Source organism: Impatiens glandulifera, chromosome 1, assembly GCF_907164915.1.
Source record: "Impatiens glandulifera chromosome 1, dImpGla2.1, whole genome shotgun sequence".
Taxonomy (NCBI): Eukaryota; Viridiplantae; Streptophyta; class Magnoliopsida; order Ericales; family Balsaminaceae; genus Impatiens; species Impatiens glandulifera.
This window is the reverse complement of record NC_061862.1, coordinates 55,847,553-55,865,260: the sequence shown is the minus strand read 5'-3', so window position 1 is coordinate 55,865,260 and position 17,708 is coordinate 55,847,553.

The window sequence follows — 17,708 nt, the reverse complement described above, 5'->3', positions numbered from 1 at the left end:
ATTTGGAATAAATATTCAAAAATTGTAGTGTGTGGTCGGTTCAAAATTAACCTACTTAACTTTTCTAACAATTTCTCCTTTTTTGATTATTTAGAATAAATATTCAAAATTTGTAATGTGTGGCCGGTTTTTGAGAGAATTTAAGTTTGGCCGGTTTTGAAAAATATGTTTAGCACTACTGTTGAAGTAATAAATGATTTTTCATTCATGAATTCACATCCTTACATAACTCCGGTAGAGGCGTTACATGTTGTGTAGATAGCTTCGTTTATGAATTTTAAAAAAGTAGTTGTGAAGCTAACTTCGTTTATGAATTTCATAACATAACATTGTAAAAATGGCTTCGTTAATGTTAGAATTTCTGTGAAGTTAGAATAGCTTCATAACTTGTGAAGCAACCTGGGTTTATGAATTTAAAAATTGAACTTGTAAAGATATCTTCGTTTATGAATTTAAAAACAATAGTTGCGAAGCTAACTTCGTTTATGAATTTAAAAATATGGGTACAAGAAGACATAAGAAACATCAATAAATTATATGTTATAATTGCATAAAGTGAAAGTACACTAATGTCAATTGTGGTCAGACATAAGAATTCTGTATAATTAAAATTCTATATAATACATACAAAACTCTAAAATCTTGATCTAATTGCCTTCTTTAAGTTAATCCTATTGACATTGTGGTCAGACATAAGAATTCTGTATAAATATTTGATCCTCAATGTACTCAAACTTTCTTCGGCCTTCAAAAGAACAAGAGAAAGTATAAGAACATATATAATGTTTAAATGTCATAGACTAACATATGTTTAACACTTACATTGTCGCTCTTGATGTCAATATAAAAATCCTTCACCTTTCCTCTATATGTTTCCATATGTCTAAGTAAATATACACCACAGTCTTTCTTGTTTGTATTGTCTTGCCAATCCAACTTTAGGCCCATACACCTGTATGATCTCATTTTCCCACCTAGTTGTGGTAGGCCGTACCTTTCCAAGAAAGTCCCAAAACTATCAATGTGTTTCATCAAATTAGTATACTTGTCCAGAAGTTTCATTTTATGTGGACGACCGGAGTTGTCTAGTATTTCGATTCAGGAAACAGAAATATTCACACATACAAGAAATTAATGCTCGGTATGGACGACAAGTAGGAATATCTGTAAAAAGAATACAAACATTAATTATTTGATTGCATACTCGTTACTTGGAATTGTTATGTACATACCATGTCAGCGTTTTTGAGGTATTCTTTTGTTATTTTGAAGTTTTTCATGTCTTCTTCAAGGCAATGACAAAATGTGGTGCAATCAAAATATAAGAGATTAACCTGCAAAATAAGTCTAGAGTATCAAAGTCATGAACATTGAAGGATACATAGCACAAAAACAAGAGAAGCACTTACATATGATATTGTTGAAAAACAAATTATTTATTTTTCATGCCTTGCAAGCCTTCTGAATTTGTAGTGCAAAAGTATGGCCCAAGCGTCCACCACTTCGCTCGCAACTTCTTCTTTATCTTTCATTGTTCGCAATAGTTTACGGGTCATATTACCCGGAGGACCTTCGTACAGAACGTCCCTGCAAAATAGATTCATTTAGAACATAACTAATTTCATATTTCAAATTTCAAAAAGCATGCTAAGTAACTTACCTTTCATCCAGGTCTTCAGAAAACACAAAATCGGTCAATCTCTGTTCCTTGTTGGTTATTTTTTGGTCCAACTTCTCCGCAACCTCTTTCATGTAAGGGGATTGAAGGTGCACCGGAATTTTTGTAATCTTCCTCTTAGGATAGTCTCTAATGTTGACACGTCCCCCATCATCTTCATCTTCATCTTCAGAAGATTCATCAGCTTTAGATGCTTCGAAAGCTTTGATTTCCTCACCCTCTTCCTTCCGTTCACCTTATCATTTGGTTCAACAGGGGGTGACTGAGCTTTGTTTTTCTCACCCTCTTCCTTCCGTTCACCCTTATCATTTGGTTCAACAGGGGGTGACTGAGCTTTGTTTTCTTCACCCTTTTCCTTCCGTTCACCAATGTCATTTGGTTCAACAGGGGGAGATTGAATATCTTCATTGTGCAAAACTGCATCCTCAAGATCATTCGTTTCAACACGGGCTGAGCGATTTTCTTCATTTTGCAGAACTGCATCCTCAAAATCATTCGGTTCAACCCGTGCTAATGCATTGTCTTCATTGTCCTCAACTACATCCTCAAAGGTGTATTCAACTAGGGACTATTGATTTTCAGGCCCGCACTCTCTAAAGTGACCCCAAGTGCGTCACTTGGAGGATCTTCCCTACTTACACATACCTCATCATTATTCACATTCAAGTGTTTCATGAACTCTTCAGAGTCTCTTAGGTTCAGGAAACCAGCCTCAAAAAAAGGCTTCAGATCGATGTTGCGTTTCTCCAACTCCTTGATAGGTATTTAAGCTGTTGTGTTGTATCTTTAAAAGTTTGCAAGATTTTGGATGTTAACATCTATAGATTATGAAAAACATATTTTATTTGTCTCGAAAACAAGAAAGTATAGACAAATGTGAGTCAATTTCTTGTTTCAACATACCTCATCATCGTCTTCATTTACTTCCAATAAATTAACTGGAATCTTAGGTTCTTTATCTATTAGGTGTGCCCTTGCCCTGTTCAGCCCAAAACTACCTGCACGAGCTTCTAAGTGGTAAACTCTAACAATGTGATGTCATCCCAGCAAGAGATGATTGGAAATTTCCTTTCATAAGGCTGACGTACACCTTCCACAAAAACACCATCTAGGTAGCAAATCTGAATTAAAGGAATGGGAAACTTGTTAGTAAATATTTGATACCTATAAATTATATAAAAGAGAGTAATTATTTACCAATAAAAGGGTTAGAGGTCCATCAAAATATGAATTTTTATCTTTACTTTCTTTTTCTTTCCAACTTCTTACACTTTCAACCAATCGTTGTAGTGTGAAGTGACACCAGTTCAGCTCCTTTATGTTATCGACATCCATTAAGTATTTGAGAATTTTAAACCTGAAATGAATACAATACATGTGTAAGTAATCACAAATACAATTAGATATATAATAGGTTTGAATACATGTTTACCTGGCTCGTGAATTTTGAACTGGACATAAAAAATTTGAGACAACAAAGTCGATTCTGAAATCGTTGTATGTACTTGTGTTACTTAATATCTTGGGTATCATAAAAAGTGTTTCGGAATCTGAATTTGATTCTTCCCCGGTCCATCTGGTCTTCCAATTCCTCAAGAAATCAAAAAAATCAGGGTCCTTAGTTTTAGCCCTCTCGGGAGGTTCAGCACGAGCTGGACGAGATCTTCATCGATAAGGATCTCCTCACTGTTGGCCAATACTAGAGAACTCATATCCAGGTCAAAAGATTTAATTACGTGTCTCGAAAAATGACCCGGGCAAGTGGAGACACCCAATATAAGAAGAGAACCAAACCCGATTTGCTTCACAGCTTCCTTTTGTTCTACGATCAATTTAGGAATCATGTGATAAAGGTCATGAGGGGATGATCTTGTTAGAAATACCACTTTCCTTTTTTTTAATGATTTTGGTTTTTGGGGAAGATTGTGGTAACTCTTCATCGACTTGTGTAGTAGATGTAGCAATATCAGTGGTTTCTAGGGGTGGTGGTGGTAAATCTTCATCGACTAGTGTAGTAGATGTAGCAATAACATTGGTTTTTTTTGGGGGGGGAGGTGGTGGTAAATTCTCATCAACATGTGTAGTACCTGCAGCAATATCAGTAGCTTCGACAGCAACTATAGAAACTGATTCATCAGTCGATGACTTCATATTCGTCTTCGTATTTCTCTTCCTCTTCCTTTCATATTTAAGCAAGTGAAACCTCGAAGTCATTATTTTTGGTGGGATAACATAAATCAGTATTCAACTAAATAAATGGAATCAACGGGTGTAAAATTAATAAAAAAAATATATAAACACAATAAGATTAACCTACCTCTCTGGTTTATTGCCGGGATTGACGTTGGATACAGGATTGGGGGCGGTTTCATTTTCGTTTATGCTGTTACAAACTGACAAGACGACCTCTCGGGAGTCGAAGGTATCCACTTCCATTTGTTGTCTTAGTTTTATGACATTTTCATAAGAAATCCTTGTAGAATAGAAGAAAACTCTAGGGTTTCAACGTTGAATATTTGATGATCGCTGGGAGATAGAGAGAGAAGAATATGAACAGTTTCTTATGAAAATGAAGAGTGGGATTGTAGAGGGAAATATATGTTTCAATCCTCCAAAAATAAGTTATTAAAGCGAAGAATTCTTCGCTCCAAATCGTCTCCTCGTAAATAAAATTTTCTTAAAAAACTTTAATTATAAAAATAAGTAATTCAAGCGAATAATTATTCGGTCTACATCGTATCCTCGTAAATAAAATTTCATAAAGAATTTTAAATATAAAAATAAGTAATTGAAGCGAAGATTTCTTCGCTCCATGTCATTTCCCTGAGTCAGTGTACTTACATGATAGGTAACTGTCTTCTCACGGGTGAGTTGGGGGTTTTACATGAACTTCAGGTTTATAATAATTGAAGCGAAGATTTCTTCGCTTTAAAGCGTAAATAAAAGAGAAAAATTATCAATTTAATATTCTTGTTGAAGAGATTTGTCAAATTTAGAACTCTCCTAAATTTTTGTCATTTAAAGTATTATTGTTATAATATTTTGTTATATTTAATACTTCACTCTAAAATCTTTAATTTATATATAACTCCGTTAAATTTACTAATATTTAATTTATTTTTTAATATAATCTTATTTCTTCTTCTTCTTTCGGTGATCCTCTCTCTCTCCTATACTACTTTTATTCTGAACAATAATGGTAATTGATTATGGTGTTTATCGTCATTAAAGACTTACACTTCAAATGATAAACGGAGTGCCAAAGAAACTGTACACTTTCTTCTATCTGCTGAGCCCAAGTGCTCAAAGTAGACGTATCCTCCTAATCTAGACTTCGACGACTTAAAAATAATTTTTCATCCTCCTCCGACGCGACCTTAAACACGTTGTCCTTTATAAATCAGGATCTGCCTTGTAAAAAAATATTTATATATATATATATGCTTCAAATAAAACCTAAACAATCCAACATAAAGAACAAGTGTATAGATTATGACATTAATGCTTACTTCTCCAACTTTAAAGATAAATCATTGTTTATAAAAAAAAAGGTAAAATAGACGGTGATGTATTTTGTGTATCCATTCCAATTCTAGTTCCTATAATTTGAAATAAGTAAACATCATTATTAACATCAACCCAGTTGAGGAATTCAAATGAGACAGTAAAACCCATAAATGATATACCTGAAGATAGCAAATTATATTGATCTTAATCTTAAAATCTTTCCATTTGAGGATTTTCTTAAGCATGTCAGACTTATCATTACATTCAGGTTCAACTCTTCTTTTGTTAAACCCATATCATTACATTCAGGTTCAGCTCTTCTTTTGTTAAACCCATATCATTACATTTAGGTTCAACTCTTCTTTTGTTAAACCCAATAGACCCGTTTTTCTCTTTACATACATCTTTATCCATTTCCTCCATTGAGGAACTCCCTTTCGGGCTATTAAAGGGACAAGAATTCAGTTTGTCTACGTCTCTTTGTCTGTTGGGATAAAAAGCCAAGGAAGTGAAAATAGTGCGTGGAGATTTGGTGAAGTCTCTCCTAATTTGAATAAAGAATACAGTTTGAGAGCGAAGAGGATCACGGAAGAGAGAAAGAATATTATATTAATATATATATATATATATATATATATATATATATTTAAATAGAATGATAATAAATTTAACGATGTTTTAACGAACGAAATATTAAATATATCAAAATATTACAACAATAGTTCTATAAATGACAACAAATTAGGAAAGTCTTAAATTTGACAAATTTCTTCAACAAAAGTACTAAATTTATCATTTATCCCGTAAATAAAATATTGAAATTTTTTAAATATAAAAATAAGTAATTAAAGCGAAGATTTCTTCGTTCCAAAGCGTCTCCCCGTAAATAAAAATTTCATAAAAAATTTAAAAATTAAAATGAAGTAATTAAGCGAAGATTTCTTCGCTACATATTATTTTTAATAAATTTAATTAATATTTAATAATCCAAAGCGTATCCTGGTAAATAAAATTTCATAAAGAATTTTAAATATTAAAATAAGTAATTGAAGCGAAGATTTTTTCGCTGCATGTCATTTCCAATAAATTTATTTAATAATTAATAAATAGAGGTATTAAATTCTTGTTAATTTTGGTATTCACATACATCAGTCAGTGTACTTACATGATAGGTAAACTGTCTTCTCACGGGTGGGTTGGGGGTTTTACATGAACGTCAGGTTTAAAATAATTTAAGTGAAGAATGCATCACTTTGAAGGGTCTCCTCGTAAATAAAATTTTGCCATTTTTAAAGTATAAAAATAATTAATTGAAACGAAGATTTCTTCGTTTCTAATCGTCTCCTCGTAAATAAAAATTCCATAAAAAATTTAAAAATAAAAATGAAGTAATTGAAGCGAAGATTTTCTTCGCTGCATATTATTTTTAATAACTTTAATTAATATTTAATAAATAGAAATATTATATATTTTTTAATTTTGGTATTTACATACATGAGTAATTGTATTTCCATGATAAATTTTCGGTCTTCTCATTGGTGAGTTAGGGGGTTTACATGAACGTCAGTGCTCCGGGGCGGGGTAAGCTTCGCTCATTTCGTTTCTCTACCTTCCTTCTCACATGGCGCCTGTAGAGAAGTTAGCTTCGCTGCTGCATATTAATATTATATTAATTCCCTACGTTAATTAGACATTCCGTTAACGGCATTTGGGGTGAACCCGGAATAAAACCCGGATTCCGGATTCTACGTCCTCCCTCTCCTACCCAGCTTGATTTATTAGTATAATAATAAAGCTGCAATTTGATTGGTTCGCAATAGGGGAACACGGAAATCGATAGTAGAAGATCTGGATTGATTAAAGATTTACATTGTTAAATATATATATGATGACGTCCCTTATAGATAAAGACCCCATATTTATAAGATAGAGTGATGATTAAAATAATTTCAATTCCCTTTATAAAATAAAATAGGGAATTGAATCTACATCATAAAAATGCATTTAATAATTATGTTTTGTTAAGGGTGTTTCATAAAGTTGTTTCCTAGTAATTATCTAAATTTTAAAACTGCATGTAGTGAAATTAATTGAACATAAACAAAATAATGTTGGTTAGTTGTATAAAGTGAGATATAAAACTTTTTCCAAGCAAAAGAAAAAAGAAGACTTAAAATTTGCCATTTTTATGCAATATCTCAAAAATATAAAAACACATAATTAAAATTATTTTAATGGAAAAATAATAGTTGATAAAATGTTAGCCCTTTTCAAAATTTTACTAAAAGACTTTTTAAATATAATTTCTTGTTTTATTACTAGAAGCCTCAGCAATTACTATGTAATTGGCTGAGTTATTTTATGTAATTTTAGAAGAGAATTTATTTATGAAGAAATCAATATTGGTAAAGATACGTACACGACAGAATCAATAACAATCAAATTAAATAAGATTTAATTTTGAGAAAAATTTCAAAATAAAAAATTTATTCTTATTACATACTATTTTTTGAATTGGACTTGTCAAACAAAATTTTCAAGAAGTTAGGAATACTGATATAAAAAGATTAAAATTTTATTCATAGAAATATTGTATAACTAACTCATCGATTTTGTGTTTGGACGCTTAAAAATCAAAAAAACATAATATTGACGGTTGATTATGATCTGGTAGTATTTCATCCTTCAATAATCTCAACAACAAATTAAATGACGTGTTTGTCCACTATCCTACATTCTTGATCATGTGAAGAAGTTTAAGTAAAGAGGAGACTTTGGAATTCGAGAACTTTCATACAAAGGTAGTTTCGAATCATCCAACCAGGGGCGGAGCCACGCTTGGCCTAGGGTGGACTCCAGCCCCACCTAAATTAAAAAAATGTTTGGGCTGTAGTTTCGATTAATATGTTTACGCATTACATGTAATAGTATACCAAAAATCTTACAGTCCAGTGAAAAAAAAATCCTGTATTCGCCCTTGGGTTAGGGTGGGTTCCAATCTCACCTAAATTAAAAAAAAATGGGGCAAATTAAGCGAATAAACCGGGCAAATGAGTCAGCCTCAAGTAATTTTTCATCCTGGCTCCGCCCCTGCATCCAACAATTTTTAAAATGACTTAGCCTCATCAACAAGATGTTCATTGTCATTGTTCACTATGGTACAAATCAACAATAATATCTTTCATTAGGTGATCATTACAAACGTCAATATGTTCGACGATGGTATTACTATCGTTATTCTGTTATACACTCATCGGTTCGTTTACAAGTTCATCATCTATTTCATCATCCCCATCATCACTAACAACATTCACACTCTCACGTTCAATTCTCCTTTTCCTGTGAAAATACAAAAAACTATAATTCTGTCTTACGTCAAATATTACAATCAGATGAGTTCTAACAATACTCCTATTCTCATACACTCAATTTGAACACTTTACACAAGGACATGCAATGGAAGATCTACCCATAGATCTTTCTATAAAGTCTATGAAATTGTCCACCCCATCGATATATTTTGGATCAATCTGACGTATAGTCATCCATGTTTTGTCAGGAATTTATATTGGGACTAGACAAAATATTACTATGTCAAATAAAGTATATCCTTTCAAAATGATTCATATACCTAGGCCAATAATCTAATATAGAATCCAAAAATTTACAATTAATATATCTATTTAACCTACAATTCAATAATCTAACATATCTAATTAACATAAAATCCAATAACCTAACATCATCTAACATACAAATAATTTAACATGCCTAACATACAATCCAATAATATATCATTATCTAATATATAAATCATAACAAACTAATATATCTAACATATCTAACATACAAATAATCTAACATAATCTAGCCTATCTAAAATTACAAATAATCAAACCTAATCTAACATACAAATAATCAAATTTAATCTAACATATCTAACCTATCTAACATAAAAATAATCAAACATAATCTAACATATATATCTAACCCAACGGTCGGAGCAAGGAAAGAAGAAAAAAGAAGATAGACTAACCTGATGACGAACGATTGGAACGAAGAACGACATCAACAATAGGAGCGCAATAACGGCGATACTAGTAGCACAGGAACGACGGACAGCGAAGGGAAGAAAAAAGAAAGAAGAAAAATAAAAAAGGCTATCGAGTAAATTAAAAGGGTATCAGTAACGGCTATGTCGTGAGTCGTTACATATGCTCATTTAATGAGTACTAGTAACGGCATTGGCATTTAGCCGTTACAGATACTCCTTGAGGATTAGTAACGATATTGACAAAGAGCCGTTACAAATACCCTTAGTTCGAAAAATGAAACGACAAACAGCATATCCGTAACAGTTTTCCAAAAAACCGTTACTAGTAGTATACAAGTTTCTGTAACAATATTTCAAAGAGCCGTTATAAATACCTTTAATTCGTAAATGAAACGACATACATCGTATCTGTAACGGTTCTTTGAAAAATCGTTATAGATACTTTTATACTATTTGTAACGACATTCCTTAGACTCGTTACTATACCCTTGTTTTGAAAAATACAGTAGAAACTTTATAAAATAATATACTTGGGACGACCAAAATTTATTAATTAAAAGAGTTATTAATTAATCGATAAATTAATAATTATTAATTTATATATTAATTAATATTTTATTAATTTATAGTAAAATAATTACAATGGAGCCCCATTCGCGAAACAAAGCTATTAAATCGACAATCACATTGAACAATTTTTTGTTGAGCTATGAGAAAACAACACCAGAAGTTCTTACCATACTAAGGAAAATTAGTGACGACATTCAAGGGGAAATTGATTTCAAGAAAAAACAAAAGACAATTGAGGCATTTTTCAAGAAACCTTCATAAATCATTCATTTAATATGCTATATATAAGGAATTATTAATTTATATTTTATATGGGGTTTAAAGAAATTATTAAAAAGGTATTATCTTATAATTTTAGCGAATTATTAATTTAGCACCCTATCCCCGAGTTGGGACCGACCAAAAATATTATCTTAGATAGTTTATTAAATAATCGAATATTAATTTATCGAGTTTATACTATAATAAGAAAATAATGGTATTAGTTAGGGATGACAATGAGTACCCATATGCCCGATACCCGTGGGTACCCGATACCCGACTATATTAATATGAAAGTAAAATATTTTTTTATTAAAACTTAATGTGACTTTTTAAATTCCTATTCATTACAAATGTCATTATAAATATATTATTTAATTTGCTTTTATTCACACTTCACTTCAACTTTAAATTTTTTATATTTCTAAAAAACTATTTTTCTACATTAATCTTCTCTTTCAACTTTCTCACTCATCATCTTCATAATCAATCTTTAATTTTTTTTCAAGTTTCATTCAAATTTTTCTTCACTTTATGAAATAAAATTTTCTATAAGATCTACAAAAGTTAATATGCAGGTAGGTAATATTTTTATTTTTTTTTAACATTTCGATATTACAAATTTTAAAATTATTATGTTTCTTTTTCTTCCACCTCTATAATCTTATAAGTTCTTAAATCGAGTAATGGATACTCGTCGGTAATCGGGTTCCCGACAAATAGGAGATGAAATAAAAATAGAGATGCTCGTCAGGTTCGGGTTCGGGATCGGGGTCAGATAATATAATGAAAATCGGGTTCGGGGATGAGTACTTCACTACCCGTCAAGTAGGGTACGTTGCCATCCTTAGTATCAGTAATGACTTTTTTAAGAGTCGTTGCACATAATACATATCAATAACGGTCTTATAAAACTGTTACTAATATCTAGTATTTGTAACGGCCATATATAGTCAACTCACATTTGTTACATATGACCCTTTTCTACTAGTGAGAACCGTTAAAATTTTATAAAAGTTTTCTCACCATCCTTAATTTTCAATTTTCAATATTTGTTTAACCCAAAAAAAATTGAGTTGTATTTATATGAAGGAAGAAAACTTTATCAATTTCTTCATAGACTCTCATAATTCAGTCAAGTAAAAACATGAATGATGCACACCATTTATTTTAAGAGAGTAAATAATTAGAATGATTTGAATTTGGAATTATTTGAATAAAATTTTGAATTCTAAATTTAAAATTTTGTTGGATGAAAAACTTGATTATTTAAAATAAATGATTAAATATTTATTTTATATTTAATTTTAAAATGATAAAATAAAGTAAAATATAATAGATAGATAGATATATAGAAAATCTCACACGGACTATTTAAAAAAATAATTGATTGATAATGTGAAAAAATATTTTAATTAAATTTAAATAATCCTCATATTTATTATAAATATATTTGGAATGAAAACTTTCTCATAACCAAACACAAATTACTATTTTCAATTTTAACATTGTAAACCATCTTTTTAAAATTATCCTATGATTCGATTGGACAACATATGACCGTGTAACTTGGACAACATTAAATAATTATCTAACACTATGGAACACATTTTAGTTGATCTATTTGTAAGTTTAGAGGATAATTTAATTCATGAATTTTATTAATATTTGGTCAAAGTTTGTTAGGATCTAGGTCGCGGCTGGGGAACTGGGGTCTGGTCGGTTTAGTACTTTCACTCAACGGTTTGGTGATTAATCCGGTTAGAGATTAACACCGAGTTTCAATACTACACAGGCTGTCACAAACCCTTGAACCGAGAACAAGTGCGGAAGTGGTTTGTTTAAGACTGAAGCAACACACACACATGATGAATATAACCGGATTTGGGTAAAGTCGGTTTAGTGGATCGGTTTTGGGATTCAATAAATCGGTTTAGATATGATCGGTTAGTATGTAAAGCCAGCAGAAAGTAAACAGCAAGACATGTTTTTTATGGATGTTCGGAGATGAAACTCCTACGTCACCCCTTTCTCTCGAAACCGCGAGAAGTATATTCACTAAGGAATACACAAACACAATCCGATCGAGACTTATTTGTTGCTCGATAACACTCGTACAATTCTCACCGAAATTGTAATCTCACTTCAAATACACGCTTAAACTCTTTTAATTTAGAGAGATAAAGATCACTTATAACTTAGGTTGGTGCATCTCTTAAATGTTTTCTCTTGTAACTTGTAACTTCTAGAACTGCATTTACTCCTCTTCAGCTCCTTCTTTTATAGGTGAGATGTGCCAACGGTCACATTTCATCTCCTTAAATCTGATTGGTTGAGCAGAGGTTCAGTGATTCAGAACTGACGGTTTAGGCTTCCAGTGTGTAGGTCAAACCAGCTAGGTTTGTCTTTTACTTAATATGGCAACTGTCGGTTGGACAGTTGCCTGCACCTGGAGGGTGGCGCCTCTGATTTATCCCGGAGTGGAAAGATCTTGTCTGACGGTCTTCTGCAGCCTGCAGATTGTCCTCAGACTTGTATGAATATGGCAATACTAAGGTCTGTCCCTTTGGTATTATCTTCAATAGATACTCAAAGTATCTATTTGAACCGATCGGTTGTTTTAGGTTAACCGGATGACTTCCGGTTTTGGATTTCTCTTCTTGACCGGTCTTGTCTTCCTGATCGGTTAGGTTTCTTGGCCGGTTGTATTGCTTGACCGGTTGAGTTACTTGACTGAACCTAATTCATTAACCGTTCTCCTGCAAAGAAAATTTGTTTTGTTAGGTTCTTATTTTTATCCGGTTTAATTTATCTAACAAAGTTCTATTTAGATAAACTTTTAAACGAGTTAAATTCTTATAACTTGGAAATAAAATTTACGAGTTTATAAATAATTTTGATTATTCGATCTTATAAAAAAAGTCAATTTATATTTATAAATTTAAATAAAATATTATTATTTATTTAAATAAATGAAATATGTAATTAATTTTGAAAATATGATTAATTAATTTTTTTTTATTATTTTTAATGTATGTATATTTAACTATATATATAACTATATTTTCAAATAAACTTAAATAAATAAATTCTAAATTTTATGAGTTTATAAAAATGTTATCTAATTTATATTTTTTCGATGATGCTTCATGTTTAACACTAAAATAGTGAAATTATAACTTATAAAACTTACAAAGTGTAATCATCCCAAAATAAGTTAAATAATTAACATATAATCAATACGTAGAATGTAAATTTTTTTAATATTATTTATTTTTAATTTTACATTACTTAAGACGTTTTAAATGATAATTGAATTCTTAAGTTTATGTTTTTATCTCTTTTCTCATTTTTACATTTGAACTTAGTTAATTAAAAATAATTTTTTTTTTATAATTTATAGTGTTTTTAACTTATATCGAACTATCTTAGTTAATTAAAAGGAATATTTTTTTTTTATAATTTATTTGAATCTTGAACTTATATTTTTTTAAAAATTAACTTATTTGTAAATGCACTTAAGCATACATAAAAAAACATTACAATAGAATGAAATTAAAACAAACACAAGACAAAGTAATTAAAAGAAAACTTCTTAAATATATTTATTGGTAATCAAATCTTTTATACGGAAAGTTAGATAAGTAGTTTAATATGAAATATAGAGTACCTAGTTTTACATATTAATTCGCTGACCAAAATCATATTCAAATAAATTTAATTTTTATGTTGAATTCTTATATGATTTTTTAATATTAACCTACTTGAATCTATTATAATGGGATGTAAATTCCTTAAAAAATAATTATTTGTTATCTTATTATTTTATAAAAATTTAGAATTATTTTTACTTATATTTTTTGGAAAAATATAAATTTAAGAAATACTTTAAATTTTGAAAAAATAGTTTGACACATAAATTGAGAAGAAAAAAAAAGAAAGGAAATTTTTTAAATATTTTTTAGACTTTTTTAATTTTAAATTTATTTTGGAATTTTAATTTTAAGAAACATTTATTTATAAAATATAAAAATTATTTCATTTTTTTCATTTAATTTTAAAAAAATATATTTATATTTAAATTTTAAATTTAATAAAACCAAAATATGTTAGATTAATCAAATAAGACACATTTTACTGCACCACGACACAACACTAGTGTGTTGTATAAATAAAACAAGAAAATAAGCAGAATTGGTATTTAATAATATTAAAATTAATTAATTAATTAAAATTAATAATTGTATAAAATTTTGTTGGCTTCACTAAACTTTAAATCATGCCTCTTACATCATTCACTCAAGTATATTATTAATACTTATAATTTTTTTAAAATTAATTTAAATCATAAATTAACTTAACCTATTGATAATCATCCTTTAAGTTATTTGACACTCATTCAATCATACCTTTTTTCTTCTATTAACTTTATAAGTCGTTTCCACAGTCCATATATTGTTCTGATCAAAACTCAAAAGCTTCTTTCCTTATTGACTAAATTAGTATAAGTCCAGTGAGAGTGAGAAGGAATTAGAAATGCAGCGGAAGTAGAGAGACATCAATCAAAGACAAAATTAGAATAAAGATGAAAACTTAGTGCAATATTAGTAGCAATATTTTAAAATGAAAATTTTGTTTCAAGTTTTATAACATTGTCTTTAATGCTCATTTATAATGATATTTTCGAGATATAAATTGTATTATATCTTGTTAAAATATAAATTTAAACAAAGTTAGTAGACAATAATATTAAACCAAAAAAAATATTTAAATTAAATGAAAAAAAGAGATTAAATAGGCTTATGTCACAAGTGTATACACAATTTATGGTGCCTCCTTAATTTCTAGTGTCACAGTCTATCCTGCCAAAGATGTGAGAGGAGAACCTATATACATATTTATCAGGTTATTTATATAATTTTGAGTACAGTACTCTATTCATTTGTTAAGACTTCATCTAGTAATGTTTCTTGTCATAGTTATATTTCAGCAATGTTTATAAAACATAATATTTATGTTTTTAATAATGTATATTAGAACTTAGAACAATGAAGATTTCTAAATAATCATTTTAACGCCTAAAAAATATGATCTAAAACGAAACGAGCACAGTTAAGATTTGAGTTAAGACACGAGCACACGATTATTTATTAATGCTATTTTTTTATGTGTACCTAATTTAATGATTTTGAATTTAATACTTATATAAATTGTTTTCTTTTTAATAATGATAAAATATTTTTAATATTTATATAACTATACTTTAATTCTTTGTTGATGAATATGGTTGTAATATTTTAAATATTATAAATTTAATCTAAAATCACTAAATAAAAAATAAATACACTTATATCAAACTAAGTTATTTATGAATTAGGTGGGGCGTGATTTTGGTCTAAAAGATATATAAGTAATTGGTTGTAACATTATCTTAATAGTATAATCAATTTTTCAGTAATTTTGAATTCATTTCAATATTTAAATTTAAAATATTGTTTATTAATATCATTTATAAATAATTAAAAAAATTAAGAATCTCAAATTAAAAATCTTAGTTGTAAAAAAATATATATATCATTTACAATAATTATTTCTTACAAATAATTGTTTTTTTATCTTAAAGTTAATTAAACTCTTTGTTAACATTTGAGATACCTAAAATAAATATGACAAAAGACCTATAATGTAGACTAAGTAATTGACGAACCAATATTCAAAAAATGATCAAAATACAACCAGTTAAGTTTTCTATTTGCTGCCATTACAGTTTTCCATTTCGGTTGGATAATTTTAATTATAAAAATTAATTGTTTATCCCGACTAACTATTTATAAAAAATTAAGATGTAAAATTAAGTTCACAAAAACTTAAAAAATTAAAAAAGAAAAAAAAGTTAAGAGTGAACTGAAATTAAATTTATAATAATAAAACAATATAACATCACAATAATCATAATTCATGCAATGCCATAAAATAATTCTTAATTAATTAATCAAAATAATTATTAATTAAAATGATTATTATAAACTATAAAGTCATTAACCAAAAAGACATTAATGAATATTAAATTATCCAAAATTAAAATGTTACTAAATATCTAATATTGTCATTAGTCAATAAGTAAGATTTATATTGTTAATATATGATGACATCACTTAAATAAACCTCTTATCTATAAGAAAGAGTGATGATTAAAATTATTTCATTTTCTCTATAAAATAAAAGATTTAACTTACATAAAAAAATGCATTTAATAATTAAGTTTTGTTTAGAGGTGTTTCCAAGTAATGATCTAAATTTTAAGACTACATGTAATCAAATAAATTTTAAATAAACAAAAAATACTTGTTAGTTCAAAATAAGTGAGATATGAAACTTTTTCTAAACATAAAAATATAGAAACTCCAAATTTACCTTATTAACTATAGTATCTCACAAATATGAAAAACTAAGAATGAAAAATATTTTAATAATAAAATAACACTTAAAAAACATTGACAAAAATGTTAATTATTCTAAACTCTCCCAGAAAAAATGATAATGATAAACTTAGTTACACTCCAATTATCAGCGGAATTATTAAATATATTATAAATATGACGATATCCTAATCTTTATTTATATTTTATTTAATTCATTATTTGCATTTTTGATAGGATCGGTGATATCAATAAAGATTAAGACACATCTCCAATCTTAGTTATGATGACGAGGAATGAAGAATGAAGAATGGAGAATCTTTGTGGAGTAAGCCAAATCTGAAATATTCGGATTGTGAATGTGTTCCACAAAAATAATAATAATGCTTTAAGACTGATAGATTCTCTTTTGAGAGAATAAAGATAGTTCTTTATTTCAGAAATGAAAACTTAATTATAAAATACAGTCCTTTATCTACTAGAAATACAACAAGTAAATTCTAATTTATGTAGATAAATATTGGAGCAACTTCTACAATGGTACTATGTTGCTTTTGCAGTTCATCATCTGATACCTATACTCACGCAGCTTCAAACTTGGTTGCTTCTAGTAATCTTGAGCAGACCATTCAACAAATAATTGATATGGGGTGACAACTGGGATAAGGAAACTGTCACTCTTTCGAGCTGCTTACAACAATCTTGAGCGAGCTGTAGATTACTTATATTCAGTATGCCTTGGACTTGTTAATTTTAGTTTATTTTGGAATGTGAGATATTGATATATCAATTAACATTGTAGGGAATTCCAGAAACAACAGAAGTTGCAGTCCCTATGCCTCACTTTCCTACAAGTCAAGTTGCCTTGGAAGGGACTGGAATGGGCACATTGCCTTGGAAGGGACTGGAATGGGCACAGTTTCTAATGCTTCTTCCATCGGAGCACCCAATTCATCTCCCCTGAACTTGTTTCCACAGGAAGCATTCTCAGTTTCTTCCTTTGTCCTCTATATATTTTTTCTGTTTATTGCAGGGTTAAGATGTAACAGGAAGCAGTTTCTGGTGATGGCAACGATGGACTTGATTCTCTTGTTTTTCTTAGAAGCAAGCCACAGGTTTTGATTACTCTTCATTCAGTCTATTTGGAAACTTATATTTGTCACGTTACATTGGAAAATCGACAAAGTTAAACTGAAAGTTATTTTTTCTCATAGTTTTT